Source organism: Dendrobates tinctorius, unplaced genomic scaffold, assembly GCF_039654945.1.
Source record: "Dendrobates tinctorius isolate UK_male_01 unplaced genomic scaffold, ASM3965494v1 ptg000155l, whole genome shotgun sequence".
Taxonomy (NCBI): Eukaryota; Metazoa; Chordata; class Amphibia; order Anura; family Dendrobatidae; genus Dendrobates; species Dendrobates tinctorius.
Genome location: NW_027361822.1, coordinates 18,490,822 through 18,512,068, shown reverse-complemented (window position 1 = coordinate 18,512,068; position 21,247 = coordinate 18,490,822). Strand labels below are relative to the sequence as shown.

At 45.3% G+C, this 21,247-nt stretch overlaps 1 pseudogene; it reads left to right on the top strand.

The window, feature by feature from the left end:
• Positions 1-19,195, top strand: part of LOC141051127 (uncharacterized) — a 68,985-nt pseudogene extending 49,790 nt beyond the window's left edge.
• The last annotated feature ends 2,052 nt before the right edge of the window (positions 19,196-21,247 follow it).

Sequence of the window (21,247 nt, the reverse complement as noted above, 5' to 3'; positions counted from 1 at the left end):
AAGGTTTTTGAGAAATGATACGAAATATTATAATATATTATAATTCTAAAAACTCATATATGAACTTTTTCTGAAACAGTGTATTCTGAATTTTCCACTGAAATAACATAAATTGCTGATCTACACATATGCAAGCATATATTATGCGAATTCCGCGCAGGCGCAGTGAATCATGTACGGAGCATACCACATCTCCTGGGCAGGGTAGGAATCAAAAGGCAATACTGACATACTTAGAGCATGGCTGAATGGACCACGACCTTCAATGCCGTTCGCTGTCCCAATGATATGGAGAGAGCAGAGAGATCATGTAACAGATTGCTACTTCTGCCTTACAAATGTAACAGGATATTAAGCAAAGAAAAATAAATCAATAGAATATCCTAATCTTCCTTCAGCCATAAGATCAGTGCCACACGATAAAATTCTTTGTGTTCCAAAGCTGGCCAAAGTATGGACAATGGAAGACGACGGAGATGAACTAACAATGTCAGTGGAAAATGAAACTGCTGCAGACCCAGACTTTGAGCCTCCTACATCTAATCCACATCTGTTCAGTCAAGCTGATCTGAGTGACTTGGTCAGAGATTTGAAATTGTCAAAGAGGCAGGCAGAATTATTGGGATCAAGGCTACAAGAACGGAATCTCTTATAACCAGGAACAAGAGTTTCTGTTTTTCGCAGTCATCAAGAAGACCTTAATCAATTTTTCAACCATGTCGACAGTTTAACCTTTTTAATACAGAACCTGTACCTGACCGGTACCCTAAACATATAGCAGGCTAGAGACTCAGATGTTGAGCCATGGGTATGAAGCCGCATAAATGAGCAATCTGCCTGCCACACGTATATAGTCTCAGAGCATAGACGGACACATGCAAACGTGCAGATGGAGTGAGGAGTAACCACCCACACACACCTAACCAAATGACACTAGCGTGCGCCGCTGAGAGCCTTTTATACACTAGGCTCCACTCCAAACACTCATGCCCAGTCGGCCAAGACATCACCCGTGGGTCAATGTGGAACTGCAACCTCACCAGAGCAGCTAGCGTCTGACCACCAATGAGAAGATGCCACATCACGGACATGCATAGTAAGGTTATCTCTGGACTTAGACTCCAGAGCGCAAGGCTACACCTGCATATCACTGATTACCATAGACTTGGCTGGAGAGCCGGCAGTAACCAAACGTATACCACGAGCCTGAGCAAGATGCTGGGACCGACATCTGTGCTGAGCCGCAATCACAGCGGCCGAACCTGAATGGGGAACCACAGAACCAGATAATCCGGCATAGCAGGAGAATCCCGACGCCTAACTTTACCCCCCGCTAGCATTCCCCCGGCGACGTTCGCCACGCGCTAAGGCCGCAATAAGCTGGGGGGCGCGAATGTGCTCAATAGGCTCCCAGGTCCTATCCTCTAGTCCATGACCCTTCTTGGTGAGGGCTACCAAGGGAGCTGCTATTGTGGAGAAGTGGGGAATGAACTGGCAGAAATAATTGATGAAACCCATAAAGCACTGCACCGCTTTAAGGGAATGAGGCTCCTGCCAGATCAACACCAACTCCAGCTTGGCAGGGTCGATAGCTAAACCTTTGGCCGACAATGTGCCCCAGATATGGAAGGGACTCTTGCTCAAACACGTACTTCTCAAGTTTGGCAAAAAGGAAATTGGCGCGTAAAAGCTCAAAGACTCTACACACATCTATATTGTGAGTGTCAAGATCTGGGGAATAGATGAGTATGTCATCTATATATACTAACACAGACATGAAAAACAATTCCCAAAATATGTCATTTACGAAGTCTTGAAAGACTTCAGGGGCATTACAGAGACCGAATGGCATAACTAAGTACTCATAATGATTGTCCCGGGTATTAAAGGTGGTCTTCCATTCATCCCCTTCACGTATACAAATAAGATTATAGGCCACACGCAAGTCCAACTTTGTGAATATCCTAGCACCCCGCAGCCTATTGAAGAGCTTGGAGATTAATGGCAGAGGATATTTATTCTTAATAGTGATAGCATTCAAACCCCTATAGTCAATGCAAGGGCGTAACTCTCCATTCTTCTTTTGAACAAAGAAGAAACCAGCCCCAGCAGGAGACAATGACTTCCTGATAAACCCCCCTCATCAAATTCTCCCTGATATATTTAGACATAGCTTCAGTCTCCGGGAGAGATAAAGGGTAGATACGCCCAAGAGGAGGCTTTGCCCCCAGAATGAGGTCTATAAGGCAATCAAAGGGTTGATGAGGAGGGTCTCCGCAGCCTTTTTGGATAATACGTCTGCATACTGCCAGTAGTATCTAGGTTGGGAGGATACGTCAGTTGTGACCTCAGACGACCCAATGAGAATTTGGGCCCTAAGACATTGTCCCTCACATGAGTTACTCCATCCCTATGTAGGGTCGTGGGCCGGGCTGGGGGGTGGTCCCTCTTCTGACCACGCAGAGACAAAACAGAGACAAGATAGAGACAGATTCTGGGTGCAACAGGTCCAAGTTTTATTCTCTCTTGCCGCCCACTTGACGGCCTCCACAGTACACCGCACTTCTCTTCACCTCATGGCCCATCGTTTCCAGGGCCCGTTATACACACCGTACTTTTACATTAGGGACGTACATGCACGTACTGTCCCTTCTTCACTGTTTGACGCTCCTGACAGGTCCGTCACTGTGGCCGTCTTAGGCCCATAAACCAACAGCAATTTTACTGGTCAGGCGTCGTGTCAAATACGGTGTCCCACACCCGGTGTCTCGTCTCTTCTGCAGTTCTTCCTGTCAGGACCACCCCCCTGATGTTCTCTCTCCTCAGTCCCCCCTGGTCTGGTTCTCCTCAGAGCGCACAGACTGTCGTAGTCCTCCTGTCACTTGCGCTCCCCCTGGGGACTGGAACTTTCTGGAACCCTCCCTCAGTATTTATACCTTTCCTGGTTCCCTGTGACTCCACCCCCCATGACCAACGGTTTCCTAAGCCCTAAACTGATGTCATGTCCTTTGCTCACACTCCTCCCTGCCCTCTAATGGTCAACCCAGGTACTGCACGTCCACTACACTTTCCTAGCTGTTTCCCCACTGTAGTAACTGACAACTATCTAAACTGCAAACTTTTCCTTCTCTATACTGACAGGTCCGTCCATCCGGTCACCTTCCCTACACTTATATGCTCCCAGATCTCCAATCGATACAGGGTGAATGTCAGCGAAACCAAGGTATGCCCAGAAGTACCTCATCCATGTAATCAGCAGTTACTAGGAAAGATATTATCTCCTGAAGTTTTGGAGACATCATGAGGGTAAGCGGTATAGTCTTTTGAGTAATTTGGGTAGGAAGGACAGACCCGTTAACCACTCGGATGGTGACTGGCTTTGGGAGCATCACTAAGGGGATTGCGTGCCGTTGGGCGAAGGTGGAAGACAAAAAATTCCCCCGGAATCCACGCAGGCCTCTGTAGTGACAGGGAAACCTTAAAGATCAATTTGGAGAATAAATCTACCGTGTCTAGTGAGCCTCCTCTGATAGCCACTAGACGGGGTCGTTTCCCTGACACCTGGGACACCTATTGGCGTAATGGCTAGCCTGCCTACAGACAAAGCAGGTCGTATTATCAACCTAAAATAATTCCGTGGCCATACGGATATACCTCTCAGGCCTCAAACTACAACCAAAACGATAACAAACCCCAATATCCAACTAGAAAAGTCAGAGCATAACTAATAACATAACAGTTAATGTCACACTTGAATAATTTATATGATCGACTTCAATGCTGTCAGTCCTTATCATATTTATATATATTATATTATCATATGGATAACTTTGGATATAAAAATTAAAATCAAATTATATATATATATATATATATGTGTGTGTGAAGATGGGAGTATGATGGTATTTATGCATTTATTTACTATGACAATAGGCTAGCCTCTTTCTGTTTATAATGAGAAGCTTTTTTCAATAATTTGGTCCATGTATGTTTCATGTTTAATATGACTCTTTCTATTTTTTGGGCTATTTAAATGCATTATATTTATGTGCATATATGCTGAGATACCTGTGGGCTGTATGCACTTTGTATGTAGACAAAGACAGAATCTGTTATATATGACCATTCATGTATTACAGGCTATGTCGTATGGCTTTATGTAATTGTGGCATATATGCGTGCTCCCTAGTTTGAAAGTAATCTGCCTATTACAGTATGGGATATGTATTTTATGCCCCTAAGGTATTATACTGTTGCACTCCATCATGGGTAGACGTCATATTCTATCGTGTCAAAATGCAAATTTAACAATATGTCGGCACACAGCAATAGGCTACCATAGGAACGTTCACTTCTGCCCCCATATATCGCGTCACACAGACGCGCCCTACACATGCGCTGTACTCATTGAGCACATTCGCGCCCCCCAGCTTATTGCGGCCTTAGCGCGTGGCGAACGTCGCCGGGGGAATGCTAGCGGGGGGTAAAGTTAGTCCAGTAGCTCCAGCAGAATTGAGCACTGGTTCATGAAGCCCCTGCAAGCCTTGCTGTCCCCCCGAGAACTTCTCAGGCAGAGAGTAAAGAGAAAAAGGTAGGACAGGAGGTGCAGCAGAAACCATAGTGTCGGCTTTGCCGGATGCTTGTGCTGCCATTGCGATAAGATCCACAGTTGAAGTCACCCGCTCAAGAGTGGACAACCTGCCCTCTAGCTGCTGGATGTGGAGCGCCTTCACTCACCAGGGCTGTGGGGTACTCGGTACCAGGCCGGTTGATCTTCTCAACGGGGGGTTGTCACGGCAGCAGTGACCTGGTCCGTGGCCCTGGGGCTCCATTACAAAAGGGGTTGTTTCAGTGTGCTTATGGTGGTGAAAGTTTATAAGTGATTCGTGACGCCACCTGTGGTATTCGGCAATGAAGATGTAAGCCGACGTTGCAGACAGATCCTCTGGGACAGATGGTGTGGTGCAGCAGTGATGTTATAGCCCTCCACGGGCAGGGCTGTAGTCCAGGGCAGAGTAGGTGAAGTGACACTTAGATGGTGTAGTGTCGGGCGCAAGGGATGTAGCAGTACTGGACGGGTTGGCGCCGGAATAAGTGGAGGACACCAGGGCATGTAGTTCCAAAGCTTTACTCACAGTCTGTTGTGGTACAGGTGCCCGCATCCGTGCTCTGGGGCAGGAGCTCAGCCAATTTCCAGGCAAGATGAAGTACTCCTTTCCAACACTCCGCCAACATATGTGCCTTTTCTGAACGTCTCCCTCTTAGCGCCTTTGAGTGAAGTACTCACAGTTCTGAGTTACACTGGAGTTCCTCCTGTCAGATGTTCTTATGAACTCTACTTGTACGGCAGACAGCTGTAGCCTACTTCGGGGACTCCTTCTACCTAGTCCCGGCTCACTATCGTTGCTGTTGTGCCCCCAAGTCTTGTGTGGGAATAAAGTGGTCACTACTTCTATTCCTCCGGTGTCTGCTGCAGGACCATTAGTATCCATACAACCTCGGGGACCGGGCCTCGGCCTTGCGCTTAGAACTTGGGAAGGGTTCTCCTCTAACCCTGATCCCTTGTCCTCTTATTCTCCTCACGTTCCATACTAATCCTTTCCTTCTTATGGAGAATCAGGCTTTCTAAAATGTCTCTTTCCTGTGCCAGCAGACTCAGGTCACTGAGGTCTGCTGCAGCACTTCCATCAATCCATCCCTCTCCTGGGGATCTCTCAAACTCTCTCTCAGTCACACTGACTGAATCCTAAACTCTTCCCGATCTTTTAGTGCAAACTCAGCTCCACCCACCTCCCAGCACGTTTCGTGTTCCAAGCAGGGAGCCACCAAGGGGTGCTTTGCTATACTCCAAGCAGGGAGCTGCCGAAGGTGCTTTGCTACACTACTTTGTGGTGTGGGGTGCAGGTGTTGGAGTGTGGCCTGGTGTCTCCACCTTACCTGGATAGTGGCTTCCACACCTCAGGAGGAGGTGCAGTACCTCTGTGGCGACTGAACCCTCCGGGGAGTCACAGATGTACTGCTGGAGTCGCTGCTCGTCCGCCATTGCTAGGCAGACCCTGGCATTAGTGTATTGATAGGGTTGGTGGATTGAACTAAATAAAATATAAAAGTAAAGTGCAATCGCAACCTGGGGTCCACCGTGAAGAGAAGTAACCTGCTGCTAGTGTGAACAATGGTGGAACAAAACAGCGAGCGTTCACCTAAAACAAACTGTGTTAACGCCGCACAGTGTGATCGGAACACTGCGTACCAAGCTCAGTTACTTCACAGAGAGGTACTGCACCAAGTATGCCAACACTGGGACCTTGAGAGAGGTGCTACGCCCCGTGAGAGAGTCACACCACAAGCATCCTCGGTATTGCTCACCGGCTGGAGGAGCTCCGCCTGAGTGTGCTGATTATTGTGTTCGGAGCAGACCCTGCGAAAGGACACCAAAGCCCACTGCGACGCCACAGTAAGTAAACGTGCACGCATCATAATATATTTTTGGTGCCAAGAGATAGAAGGCCTATAGATAGTTAGGTATATTGACTTTATGGACCACTTTTGCGGTTAAGTGATTGAATATTCGATGCTACTCTTTGGTGCTGACACAGCGCGCAGTGAACCCCAGCCAAGACTTGTGTTTCCTATTTGTCTGCTGGAAGAGGAGTCTCTGTGGAACAATATAAAACGGGGCAGTGGATCAGCTCCAACAGATTTTGCCCATCTTTGCTGATATGTATGTAAATATGATTAATTTTGGAATATTCTTAATATAGTCGAGGACGGACTTTTCCTCTAGTTTTCATGAGATGACACTGGACGGGGAGGGGAATATTTGACTGGAAAATAGGTATAGAAGTATATATTCTTAGGATTGTGGATCACTGTGCTGCCCCGCAGGCGAGCCTGCACTTTGCACTCATTTTATTAAATGAGCTTCTCTCAGAGTGTAATAAGGTAACTGTGGTCGGTTCAGACAGGCGCGTCAACAGGTGAATTTACGTAGAGAATAAAACAGAAACAGTTCTCTTCAGCACAGAGGATATAGCCTGATGGCGAAATATTTGTTTGATGTGTTCTCTTGGGGTGGTTCTCAAAACCGAGTAGGAATAATTTAATCTCTAAGTAAAATAGTTACAGAAAGTGGAGTGTGTGAAATTGGTTCTTTTCACATTCGTAACTCAGCTGTATCTGGAAGGATCAAAATCCTCTGTGCATGATTTACTCATACACTGAGGCCCCTGGTCATGTGACCCCTGACTCCTCCCCTCCTGTGACCTCATCCCAGGTCCTGTGCGCACAGAGCATCCATATATGTGGAGTGCGGCTCTGCAGGTGGAGGTAGGTGCTGGAGATTCCCCATTACTGGGTGCAGGCGCTAGGACATTTGTATTTGTCATTCATATAAGGGAACCTGTCACGTTGAGGGTAGAAAACGTCAGCGATTCTCTCACCGTCTCCCTGCATTGTCACCAGTTAGAGCCGCTCTCGTTTCTCCTCCGTCCCATAGACAATGAATAGAGAGAAGCGCACACGTCTCCCCGGGACCCTCCCAGTGTCATTGCACTTTGGATTTCCGGAGTCCCTGTGACCAGAACATATCCTGTATTAATAATCTGCACCATTATCCGCATAGATGGCAAATTCTGGGGAAAGGACACAATACACATCGAGTTCAGGCCACGCTCCATGTTTATGAGATATTTCCACTCCATTACTCAGGCGTCCATTGTTTCCTTCAGTCTGTTTACATTGCTGCAATGACGATACTGGATGCCGGTATGTCTGAGATGTAACTGTTCTGTTACATGATGGTTTATGGAGATCATCTGCCCAACATGCTGCCAACATGGAGATGTGACGTGGAGAAGATTTCTTTATAACATATGGAATAGAATCTTTATGATGTTACATCTTCTTCCCATTCAGGTCCCTACAATATTGGATCCTCTCAGTGGAGATATTTTATATAAGATACATTTCCTGATGGACCCATCAAGGATGGATAAGGACAGGAAAAAGATGGTGGAGAAGATATTACACCTCACCCTAGAGATCCTCTTCCGGGTTACTGGAGAGGTGAGAGATTCTGATGACGTCACATTACATCATTCTTATCTATGGGAATAACAGATGGACAGAATTGGAGAGGTGAAGACTCTGGAAATGCCTGTATTATTATTATTTATTTATATAGCTCCATTAATTCCATGGTGCTGTACATGAGAAGGGGGGTTACATACAAAGTTATAGATATCGTTAACAGTAAACAGATTTACAATGACAGACTGATACAGAGGAGAGGAGACCCTGTCCTTGCGGACTTACATTCTATGTAGTGAGATTCTATGTAGTGAGATTTATTAATGTGTCTCTCCATAACCAGGATTACACAGTAGTGAAGAAGACCTCTAGTGAGCGCTGCCAGGCCCCGGTGACTGAGGGATGGGGAACACCCCTGAGCCCAATCACAGGGCCTCCACCTCACCCCCTGAAACATGAGGACATCAATGAGCAGAAGATTCTGGAATTTGCCTACAAGATGATTGAGCTGCTGACTGGAGAGGTGACACTGCTGGGAATGCTGGGACATTATACAGTAACGCTATGAAGGTATCGAGGGATGACGATATCATTGTGTGTATCAGGTTCCTATACGGTGTCAGGATGTCACCGTCTATTTCTCCATGGAGGAGTGGGAGTATTTAGAAGGACACAAAGATCTGTACAAGGACGTCATGAAGGAGGTTCCCCAACCCCTCACATCACCAGGTAATAGACAGGACTAAATACACACGGTCTATAATTATCTGTATGTATAGAATGAATTCAGTCCCTGTATGTGTTTCCTCCAGTTCTATCCAGTAAAAGGACAACACCAGAGAGATGTCCCCGTCCTCTTCTTCCACAGGACTGTAAAAAAGAAAATCCCAATATTCCTCTGGATCATCAGGTAGATGCTGCCACCATGAAGGTGTGATGTGGGAGAAGAGTTGTTCTTAACATAATGAATAGATTTCATGACGTTACATCAGTTCATCTTCTTCCCATTCAGGTCCCTACAATATCAGATCCTCTTAGTGGAGATCTTCTATATAAGAGAATTTTCCTGCGTGACCCTACAAGGATGGATAGGAGAAGTGACAAGATGGCAGAGAGGATATTACACCTCACCCTAGAGATCCTCTTCTGGCTTACTGGAGAGGTGAGAGATTCTGATGAGGTCATATTATATAATAATTATCTACAGGAATAACAGATGGACAGAACTGGAGTAATCAGGACTCTGGGAATGTCTGTAGTGAGATTTATTAATGTGTCTCTCCATAACCAGGATTACACAGTAGTGAAGAAGACCTCTAGTGAGTGCTGTCAGGCCCCTGTGTCTGAGGAATGGGGAAGACCTATCAGGCCAATCACGGGACCTCTACCTCACCCCCTGAAACATGCGGGAGTCAATGACCAGAAGATCCTCAAACTTACTTACAAGATGATTGCTCTGCTGACTGGAGAGGTGACACTGCTGGGAATGCTGGGATATTATACAGTAACGCTATGAAGGGATCGGGGGATGACGGTATCATTGTATGTGTCAGGTTCCTATAAGATGTCAGGATGTCAACGTCTATTTCTCCATGGAGGAGTGGGAGTATTTAGAAGGACACAGAGATCTGTACAAGGACGTCATGATGGAGGTTCCCCAGCCCCTCACATCACCAGGTAATAGACAGGACTAAATACACACAAACTATAATTATCTGTATGTAAAGAATGAATTCAGTCCCTGTATGTGTTTCCTCCAGTTGTATGCAGTAGGAGGACAACATCAGAGAGAAAACCAGAAAAACACAAAAAAATGAGAAAAAAAGGAAAATTTGACATAGTTTTCACATAATACCCCAAATAAGCCTGACAAAATTGTTGGCTCATTTCCAAAATTGTGTATTTGGAGTTGTTTTACTGTCTCTGTCACTGGGTGCCTTGACTGTGTGCAAGGCATCATGAAATCTAAAGATTACCAAAGGAGTTTGGGTTGCAGTGTTGTGCCCAGTGTCAGAATGCTGGATATGTTTCCTAGGTCATTGTCCAGCAGGACAATGACCCCAAACATACTGCAAGAAGCACCCAGAAATGGATGGAAACTTATCAATGGAGAGTTCTGAAGTAGCAAGCAATGAGTCCCGATCAAAAAGCCATTGAAAACCTGAATCATGTATAAGTAAAGTAATAAAAAACAAATGAGAAATAGATGTAATATCACAATTAAATGCAAAAAATATAAATTATACATTTAAGAGTATTCACCTGTCATGAGCCTCCACCTTGAGGTCGGTGTTCATAGGAGATCATGATTTCTCCTATTTCTATTTCTCCTATTCATAGCAATGCTGAATCTCTGCTATGATATGATCGCAGCTTTAAGGCTCCTAAGGGAACTATTGAAGCCAGTAAAAATATACAAAAAAACAATTTTTTACAAAAAATAAAAAACACAAAGTTCAAATCACCCCCCTGAAAACAAAACAAAAAAATTACACATATTTGATATTGCTGCTTTCAGAAATGTCCAATCTATCAAATTATAAAGTAAATTAATCTGATCGGTAAATGGCCTAACGAGAAAAAAAAATTGAAATGCCTGAATTACGCTTTTTTGGCCACAGCAACATTGCAGTAACAGGCAATAAAAACACTGTATCTACCCCAAAATGGTATCAATAAAAACGTCAACTCGGGAAGCAAAAAATAAGCCCTTACCCAGAGGCAAATCCAAAAAATGGAAACGCTAGGGGTCTCATAAAATGAGACATAAGCAAATTTTGTTTTACCAGTTAAATAAAAAAGAACCCCTACATTTTGGTATCTGCATACTCATAATGACCTAAGTAATCATATTGCCAGGTCAGTAGCATTTACTTAACATAGTAAATAAAAAACACAAAATAGAATTGTGGAATTACACTTTTTTTTGGAATGTTGTCGCATTTGGAATTTGTTCTCCAGTACGATATATTAACGCCTAAATGACCGCCGATACGCCTTTTAACGGCGGCAGTTAAGGGTAAACAGCGCTTTTTAACAGCGCTGAGAAATAACTGTATAGCGCCCCCCAGGCTCAGAATTTCTCTGGGGTCTCAGCTACCAGATAGTAGCCGAGACCCCAGAGAGCATGATTCAGTTTTTACCGATCCCAGTGTTGCGATCACCGTTATTAATGGTATAACGGCGACCACAAAAAATGTCAGATTTTCCATTTAATTTCTCTTTCATCTGATGTGATCGCACATTAGAGGAGAGAGAAATGGAGTTCCCTGATCCCCTCCAGTACCTCCTGAGTCCCTGCAACCTCCGGCGAAGTGCCCCGGGCTGCTGGCGTCTTCTTCTAGGAGAAAATGGCGGGCGCACGCGCAGTGCACCTGCCGAGATCTGCTGGCCGAAACTCGGCAACATTAGGAAATTTTTCCTATTGGTTCATGTTGATCACTGTGATAGACCTTATCACAGTGATCAAAGTAAAAAAAATAGTAAATGAAATCCCCCTTTATCACCCCCTTAGGTAAAAATAATAAAATACAAAAAATTATTTACTTCCATTTTTCCATTAGGGTTAGAGTTGGGCTAAAAGAGTTGGGCTAGGGTCAGGGTTGGGCTAAAGTTAGGATCAGGGTTGGGCTAAAGTTAGGTTTAGGGTTGAGGCTAGGCTTAGGGCTGGAGCTAGGGTTAGGGTTGGGCTAAAGTTAGGGTTGGGCTAAAGTTAGGGTTGGGGCTAGGGTTAGGGTTGGGCTAAAGTTAGGCTTATGGTTATGGTTGGGATTCCGGTTGAGGTTGGGATTAGTGTTAGAGGTGTGATTAGGGTTAGGGGTGTGTTAGATTTATGGTTAGGATTCTGATTATGGTTAAAGGATTTGTTGGGGTTAGGGTTGGGATTAGGGTTAGGGGTGTGTTGGAGTTAGGGTTGGAGTTATGTTTGGGGGTTCCACTTCTTAGATACATCAGGGGGTCTCCAATTGCGACATGGCACCACCATTGATTCCAGCCAATTTTGCTTTCAAAAAGTCAAACGGTTCTCTCTCCCTTCTGAGCACTGCCATGCTCCCAAACAGTGAATTTTCCCACCATATGGGGTGTCATGATCCAGTGTTGGATCTGGCGGTATTAAAAGCACAAAGTGAACTTTTTTTACTTTGGTTAAGTTCAAAAGTGTTTTGACTGTCCCCGGTGGTGGTTGTGGTATTGCACCTTAGGTTAGGTTGCACTTAATTATGGATCAGGTGGGACTCCCTATAAAGGTGTGCTCAGGGTGTTCACTCACTGCTGGTGATATTTCTTGCTGAGTTGTTGGAGAGCCTGGTGGAAGGATGGAGCTGGATAGGAGTCCTGCGCAGTCAGCCAGAGAGAATGAGTGCCAGCTAATGGTGTCTGCAGGAAGGACTGGCATGGCTTGGTGGAGTCGCAGTTTATGGTGTCGGCAGGAAGTGCGGGCATGGCTTAGAGGAGTGGCGACTAGGAAGAGAGTTGCACTCAGCATGCTCTACTTGGTTGCTGAGAACTGGACTCGAGCATGCTTGGATTCTTGGCAGAGGCTGGACTCATCTTGGGACTCTGTGTACTGGACTGCTGCAAGTGGTGATGGACTCTGCTCCCAGGCTGCACGATGGTGATGGATCCAGTTATGGTGATGGATCAGGGTGGAGGAGAAGATGCACACAGGTGGTGGGCTCTGTTGCTAGGAGCGCACGCAACAGAGCAAAGATAAGTGGTGTTTCCCCTGTATTGTCTCTTTCCTCATGTGTGTTGTTAGTGCAGTGGTGGGATTAGTCTCCGCACCGACCTATTCCCTAGTGAGGGTTTAGGCTCAGGGCGAGCAAGGGCGTTAAGGTACGCGTGCGGCGACAGGTGCGGAGCCTGTTTAGGGAATGTGAGGAGTGTAGGGACACTGGCTCAGGGGAGTGCAGGAGGTCTCCATTTCCCCATTCCCTATCGCAGGGCCCACCATTGTTAAAGTTTCCCAGGTTCCCCCCTTTATTATTTAAATGCGCCTTACTGGAGGCGGTGTTTCCAGAAATATATTTATAACGTGTAATACCTAAATTCGCCAGGTGGAGGCGGCGTATCCACCTGCACGCTTTATTATTTAAATTCGCCCCACTGGAGGCGGTGTATCCAGGGTCACGTGTGTTATGGGTTCGCCTTGCGACATCATCTGCGTCCTGACACACGTGATCATGACAATATCACCAGCCCTACTTTTTTTTTCTGGTGAGCTTTGGCCATGTGGAGACCTGTGGTAATTGCTGCCGGTCCTCACTGAGGTGCTGTGGGGAGCGGCAAGGTGTGTTTAAGCCGCTGCAGCAGCAGTTATCAGGGTCTGGGGCCTCTGCTCAGATAACCAGAAAAACAAAAATGGCGGCTGCGGTCTGGCAAAAGCCCCTAGAGTCGCTGCTGGGGAGCGGGACTTGCTCTTACAGGGGACGCACCCAGACAGGTGGGAGGAATGGTGCCCCACGGAGCTGCCTGGTATTCCCTGAGGTGAAGGGGTACGTCCCTGTAGTGAGCAGATTGGTGAATAGTCCGCGGGGCTCATGCCAAATCTTCGATGCCGCCCCTCCTGGTCGTGTGGAGGCGACCAGCGAGTATATATATATATATATTTTCCTCCATATTTCTGCGGCTATGGTACTAAAACCCCCTAGAGTCGCTGCTGGGGAGCAGGACTGGTTCATGCAGGCGGGCGCACCCAGGCAGGTGGGAGGAATGGTGCCCCACGGAGCTGCCTGGTATTCCCTGAGGTGAAGGGGTACGCCCCTGTGGTGAGCTGACTGATGTGATAGTCCGCGGGGTTTTACGCTAAATCTTCATACCATCGAAGAAGCCGCCCTCCTGGTCGTGTGGAGGTGACCAGCAAGAGTATATTTCCTCCATTTCCCGGTCCCCTTCTCCTGGTGTGTGCAGCAGGTGTGCTGCGGGGGAGTAGGGACAAACCTCTACCCTCGCCATTAACCAACCCTGAGAGGCGCAGTCCTCATGGTGAAAGGGTTGGAGGGTGGTGACCCCTTGGTGAATAGCGGGGGTGTGAGTGTGGTGACACAGGGGGACGCCTCTGTTGTCAAGTCCAGAGTGAGTTCACCAAAAAAATGACAAATGTATGTGTGCAATAAACGTTCAGGTCCGGACCTGTGTGTGAACGAGCATGTATGGGTCCCACCAAAAAACATCTTGTGGAAATGTGTTGTGGAGTCTGATCAGCTCTGAGCAAACATACACATACATTAACTCGTTCCCCAGGTCGGCGCTCTGGAGATGAGTGGTGCCTCCAAAAGGAACTTTATTGCCAATATCAGCGGTGTTTGTCATAAACCTGAAGTGTCGGGTGGTGGTAGGGTGAACTCAGGGTCTGGGCGTCCCCGCTGTAGGTGTTTCCCTAATGAGGGGTGGTCTTGAGGGTCCAGAGGCCCCTCATTAAGGAGGGGGTACTGTCATGATCCAGTGTTGGATCTGGCGGTATTAAAAGCACAAAGTGAACTTTTTTTACTTTGGTTAAGTTCAAAGGTGTTTTGACTGTCCCCGGTGGTGGTTGTGGTATTGCACCTTAGGTTAGGTTGCACTTAATTATGGATCAGGTGGGACTCCCTATAAAGGTGTGCTCAGGGTGTTCACTCACTGCTGGTGATATTTCTTGCTGAGTTGTTGGAGAGCCTGGTGGAAGGATGGAGCTGGATAGGAGTCCTGCGCAGTCAGCCAGAGAGAATGAGTGCCAGCTAATGGTGTCTGCAGGAAGGACTGGCATGGCTTGGTGGAGTCGCAGTTTATGGTGTCGGCGGGAAGTGCGGTCATGGCTTAGAGGAGTGGCGACTAGGAAGAGTTGCACTCAGCATGCTCTACTTGGTTGCTGAGAACTGGACTCGAGCATGCTTGGATTCTTGGCAGAGGCTGGACTCATCTTGGGACTCTGTGTACTGGACTGCTGCAAGTGGTGATGGACTCTGCTCCCAGGCTGCACGATGGTGATGGATCCAGTTATGGTGATGGATCAGGGTGGAGGAGAAGATGCACACAGGTGGTGGGCTCTGTTGCTAGGAGCGCACGCAACAGAGCAAAGATAAGTGGTGTTTCCCCTGTATTGTCTCTTTCCTCATGTGTGTTGTTAGTGCAGTGGTGGGATTAGTCTCCGCACCGACCTATTCCCTAGTGAGGGTTTAGGCTCAGGGCGAGCAAGGGCGTTAAGGTACGCGTGCGGCGACAGGTGCGGAGCCTGTTTAGGGAATGTGAGGAGTGTAGGGACACTGGCTCAGGGGAGTGCAGGAGGTCTCCATTTCCCCATTCCCTATCGCAGGGCCCACCATTGTTAAAGTTTCCCAGGTTCCCCCCTTTATTATTTAAATGCGCCTTACTGGAGGCGGTGTTTCCAGAAATATATTTATAACGTGTAATACCTAAATTCGCCAGGTGGAGGCGGCGTATCCACCTGCACGCTTTATTATTTAAATTCACCCCACTGGAGGCGGTGTATCCAGGGTCACGTGTGTTATGGGTTCGTCTTGCGACATCATCTGCGACCTGACACACGTGATCATGACATGGGGTTTCGGCATACTCAGAAGAAATTGCACAACAAATTTTGTCTTACATTTTCTTCTTATACCCTTGTGAAAATAAAAATAATTGGTTCCAAAGTAAATTTTTTGTGAAAAAAGTAAAATGTTCATTTTTTCCTTCCACATTGCTTTAGTTCTCGTGAAGCACCTGAAGGGTTAATAAAATTCTTGAATGTGGTTTTGCACAACATGAGGGATGCACTTTTGGGTATTTTCTGTTATATTGTCCCCCCCAAACTCACTTCAAATGCGAGGTGGTCCCTAAAAAAATGGTTTTGTAAATTTTGTTGGAAAAATGAGAAATCGCTGGTCAACTTTTGAGCCTTATACTGGCCTAACAAAAAAAATGCATTCATTAAACCTGTAAGGTAAACGATATAACCATTTTTTTTATTTTTTACAAAGTTTTGCATTTTTATATGCCACTAATCCACCGGTTTAGCAAGGTGCAGAACAAGATGGCAATGGAGGTATGAATAGAGGTCTGTCCTCTACAGCGATGATTCCAGTTTTGCTCTTAAATGCAACGATAGCCAGAGATTGGTCTGGAGACTATGATGACCATGCAATGAAGAAGACTCAATGAGGGAATGTCACACTGGTCCTACTACCATAATTAAGGTGTGTGGTGGCATAATGTACAGTAGCCGGACCCCTCTAAAATTCATTCCACGTACACTAATAGCTCGGCATTGCAGTGATCTGACCAGTTCTCCAAAGTATCTCAGGAGGTGTATTTCTACCCACACAACCCCAGGCTCCATATTGTTTGTGGTACTGTGAGCTGCCTGCGTGGTCTAAACGTGCTCTCATGTTCTGCAGCGTCTCCTGACTTCTCTGCCATTGAGCATTTCTGAGACATCATTGGTTGGCAATTGCAAATTGAGCTGCCAGCAGCAGATCTTGCGGATTCAGTGCGGCAGAACATTCCACATACGACCATTAATAACCTCATTGATATCAACCATATCATGTAAGCGCATTTTTATACAAGACATTCATACTTGATACAGAAAAGATAGAGATGTTTTGAAAATTTTGTTTCCATTTTTTATCAATTCCAAATTACTAACATTTATTTCAATCCTGTGATTTCCATAACTTCACAACTTTTCCTTCTGGGTGTTACCACACTCCTCAATATTGAAATTGTAAGTGTGGCATATTGTGGTACGTCTCCACCACTGCTCCTAAGGTTTAGCATTGCCTGCCAGGCTGACATCATGTCAACAGCACAGCAACTAATCAGTAAGCTGACTAGTTGCCACGCTGTCAATGTAATGTCAGCGCTGCAGCCAATGCCAGACATGCGGAGCGGTGTCAGAGACTCGCCAGTTTACCCCAGAAAGGCGAGTCCACCGCAGATAGTTTTTTTTCTTTGAAAGCCAAATGCAGTGATGGACATATTTTATTTGAAAGGCAACAAGCCCATCAATGGTATTGGTCAGTTGTTCTGTCATGATTATGCTTACCAGCCAGGTTTTGCAAACTGTAGAAAGCTGATGATGGCCGAAACAGGCAGTGGATCCAACAAGTGCCTGGTAGTCAGGCAATCAGGGATACCGTAGGAAAAAGGAATTAGTCACTGACTGGCATTTTACAGTTTATGAAGTTAAAAAATAATCTAGGCCATGCAGAGTACTGAGGCATATGGATGTATAAGCATTGGATGAGGCAGGAAGCAGTTCAGGAGCAACCCAAGATCAACTTTTAGCAATGATTCAATGTCTATTGAAAAATAAATATACATTTAATTTTTTTTGGCAGATAACTGGACCGCTACCTTAGAGAAATACCAGATCCTTTCAGATTTTAATGCAAATGATCCTAGTATCACACCTGATACCTTTGAAGCGCAACCCATTACACCAGACCAACCTCTACTCCTTCTTAAGAAAAAGAAATATAACCAAAGAAATGGTGAACATCCAAGAGCACATACAAGAAAGAAGCAATTTTCATGTTCAGAATGTGGGAAATGTTGTATATCGAAATCTGGTCTTACAAAACATCAAAGAATTCACACAAGGGAGAAGCCATTTTCATGCTCGGAATGTGGTAAATGTTTTAATCGGAAGAAAAATCTTGCTACACATCTGAATATTCATACAGGGGAGAAGCCATTTTCGTGCTCAGAGTGTGAAAAAAGTTTTTCTGACAAATCATGTCTTGCTCGGCATCAGAAAATTCACACAGGGGAGAAGCCATTTTCATGCTCAGAATGTGGGAAATGTTTTAATCGGAAGATAAATCTTGCTACTCATCTGAATATTCACACAGGGGAGAAGCCATTTTCATGCTCAGAGTGTGAAAAAAGTTTTTCTCACAAATCATCTCTTACTCAGCATCAGAAAATTCACACAGGAGAGAAGCCATTTTCATGTTCAGAGTGTGGGAAATGTTTTAATTTGAAGAAAAATCTTGCTACACATCTGAATATTCACTCAGTGGAGAAGCCATTTTCATGTTCAGAATGTGAAAAAAGTTTTTCATACAAATCATCTCTTGCACAGCATCAGAAAATTCACACAGGGGAGAAGATATTTTCATGTTCGGAATGTGGAAAATGTTGCATAACAAAATCTGATCTTACTAAACATCAGAGAATTCACACAGGGGAGAAGCCATTTTCATGCTCAGAATGTGGGAAATGTTGTATAACGAAATCTGATCTTACTAAACATCAGAGAATTCACACAGGGGAGAAGCCATTTTCATGCTCAGAATGTGGAAAATGTTGCATAACGAAATCTGATCTAACTAAACATCAGAGAATTCACACAGAGGAGAAGCCATTTTCATGCTCAGAATGTGGGAAATGTTGCATAACGAAATCTGATTTAACTAAACATCAGAGAATTCACACAGGGGAGAAGCCATTTTCATGCTCAGAATGTGGGAAATGTTATATAAAGAAATATGATCTAGCTAAACATCAGAGAAGTCACACTGGGGAGAAGCCATTTTGATATTCAGAATGTGTTAAACGTTTTTTAAACAAATCATGGTGAGAAGCCATTTTCATGTTTACAGTGAGGCTAATGTTTTACAGAGAAATAGCATCTTAGACATCACAGATGTCACAGTGGGGAGAAGCCGTTTTTCATGTTTAGATTGTGGGAAATGCTTTAGAGATAAATCACTTCTTCTTAGACATCACAGATGTCACACAGGGGAGAAACCATTTATATGTTCAGAATGTGGAAAATGTTTTCAACAGAAAAAACTTAAGTAGACATCTGAGAAATCACACAGGGGAGTAGCCATTTTACTGATCAGAATATGGGAAATGTTTTACAAACACATCAAATCTAATTACACACTGGAGAAGTCACACAGGAGAGAAGTAATTTTCATTTTCAGAATGTGGGGAAAATTTTCTTACATGTTTAGTTTTTTACTCAGAGAAATCACACGCGCAGGTAGACATTTTCTTTTAAATAATTTACTTGGCAAATTGTATGAGTGACAGTCAATGTAAATTCACATGTCGTCATACAAGAGAAATGGAAAACAATTTAAATCATTAAATGATGACTAATAAATGTAAGCAATTTTCAATAAACATCTGTTATCATAAAGCAAACAATGGAAATAAAGCATCTATAAACTGATTGGTGCACCTTATTAGAGGCACCCATCTATTAGTACATTGGACATCCTCTGGCCTTTCTTAGTGCAGCAATTTCTTGTCACAAAAATTTTAAATGCAAAAATGTTGGCCAGGGGTTGACACAGACAGCTTGGGGCCCCTGTGCAAGAAATGTGTCTGGGCCCCCCTCCTTTTATGGCAACCAAGCTACAGATATAAATTTTTTTACAGTCTGCTTTCATTATATTTATATTGCCGCCCCTTATTACACAGTACCCCATCTGCTCTTGTTAGATATAACCTGAAATCATGGATGATGGAGCATGAGAAATATAATCTATCTATATAATTGCCTTGTAATGTTTTCATTTCCTGTTCTGTCCAGATGTCACCGTATCCCAGAATTCCAAGCGGAGGACGTTCACTGACCGCCGTATTGGGACACCCAAGTGATGTGCGTCTCAATATGGAAACTGCTGCTGGTATCAACCTACTGCGCATTACCACCAGCAGAACACTTTTGCACCACACACACTCTATACGCCTTACGCACCACACACACTCACACACTCTCACACACTCACATTCACACACACACTCAACGTTCACTCACAGCCACACTCACATACTCACACTCACGCAGCCTCTTGCGTGGTACCACTAGCGGAACATCGTCGTACTGCACCTGCACAAATTCCACGCAGGCGCAGTGAATCATTCAGCTGATCCCGGCAGCAGATGCGCGATGTGTCTACAGACAGAGGAAGCCGGTCACGTTAAAGGGGTTTTCCCATGAACAAAAGTTCATTTTAACAGTTGTCTGTGTCTGACCATGTACGGGGCATACCACATCTCCTGGGCAGGGGAGGAAGCAAAAGACAATACTGACATTACAGCAGGGGATCACATTTGTAAGGTAAAATATTTCACTGACTGTTTTTAAAAAATATATTACCTCACAAAATGTATCCTCTGCGATCCCCTGCTGTAATGTCAGTATTGTCTTTTGCTTCCTCCCCTACCCAGGAGCTGTGGTATGTTCTGTACAGACACAGGAGTGAGAGACAGAGCACAAGGGGGAGACAGATCAAACGGGACAGCACATGAGGGTAAAACAGCACAGGAAGGAGAGAGACCGCAGACAAGGGGGATAGCACATGGGGTAGACAGGTCAAAGAAGAGAACACAAAGGGAATAGGTCAGCACATAGGAAAGAGAGAGTGGATAGGTTGGTGAGCACATGGGAGATATTCTCAATGCTGAAAAGCCTGCCCTGTTATGATGAGTCACCGAAGGAGGAAAAAACAAAATACTAGCTAAGTCCAGAAAAACCAGAGAGGTTGGCAGCTATCGGATTGCAGACCCCTGAACCTATCCACAACAACTAGCAGTAGCCGTGGGGGGTTCCTACGGTGCCCTAGACCCCTCGATCACAGCCGGAGAACTACATAGCCTAAAGACAGAAAGGGGAAAAACTAAACTGCCCCAGAGCAGACCCCAAAGCAACAGGCAGCCCCCAACATATAATGACGGTGAAGCAAGATGAAAACACTAACACAGATAGAAAGATAGGTTGAGCAAATGATGGGGCCCAAGCTATCTAAAATAGGACAGGATAGGAAAGCTGCTGTCTGCCATCCGCAAAAACCCTATCCAAAATGTGCCAACCGACTGATAGGAAAAACAGGCCCTGAAGTCGCTAGGCTTCAAAAGACTAAATCAGCACTCAGGTATATTCTGAAGACAGAGCAAAAGATCAACAGATCAGAGACAAAAATGGAATTCAGCTCACCCCCGGCCGGGGATGGCAGAACTCCCAAAAAACAAGGCAAAACAAAACTGAAGTGTACCAAGCAGAGCAGAAAAACTTAGCTTTGAGATGCAGGAATCAGACTGGTCTCCAAGAATCCAGCAGGATCACCAGCAAGGCAGAAGGGCGTCGGCTGCCTTATATCCAGTCCTCAATTCCAGCCACCCAGTCATCATCTAGCTGCCCAGGTGTTTGGTAATCAGCCTCACTACCTTCCTTCACCAGAGGAGGGAGTTCATCAGACCTCAACGGTGAAGGGAAAAA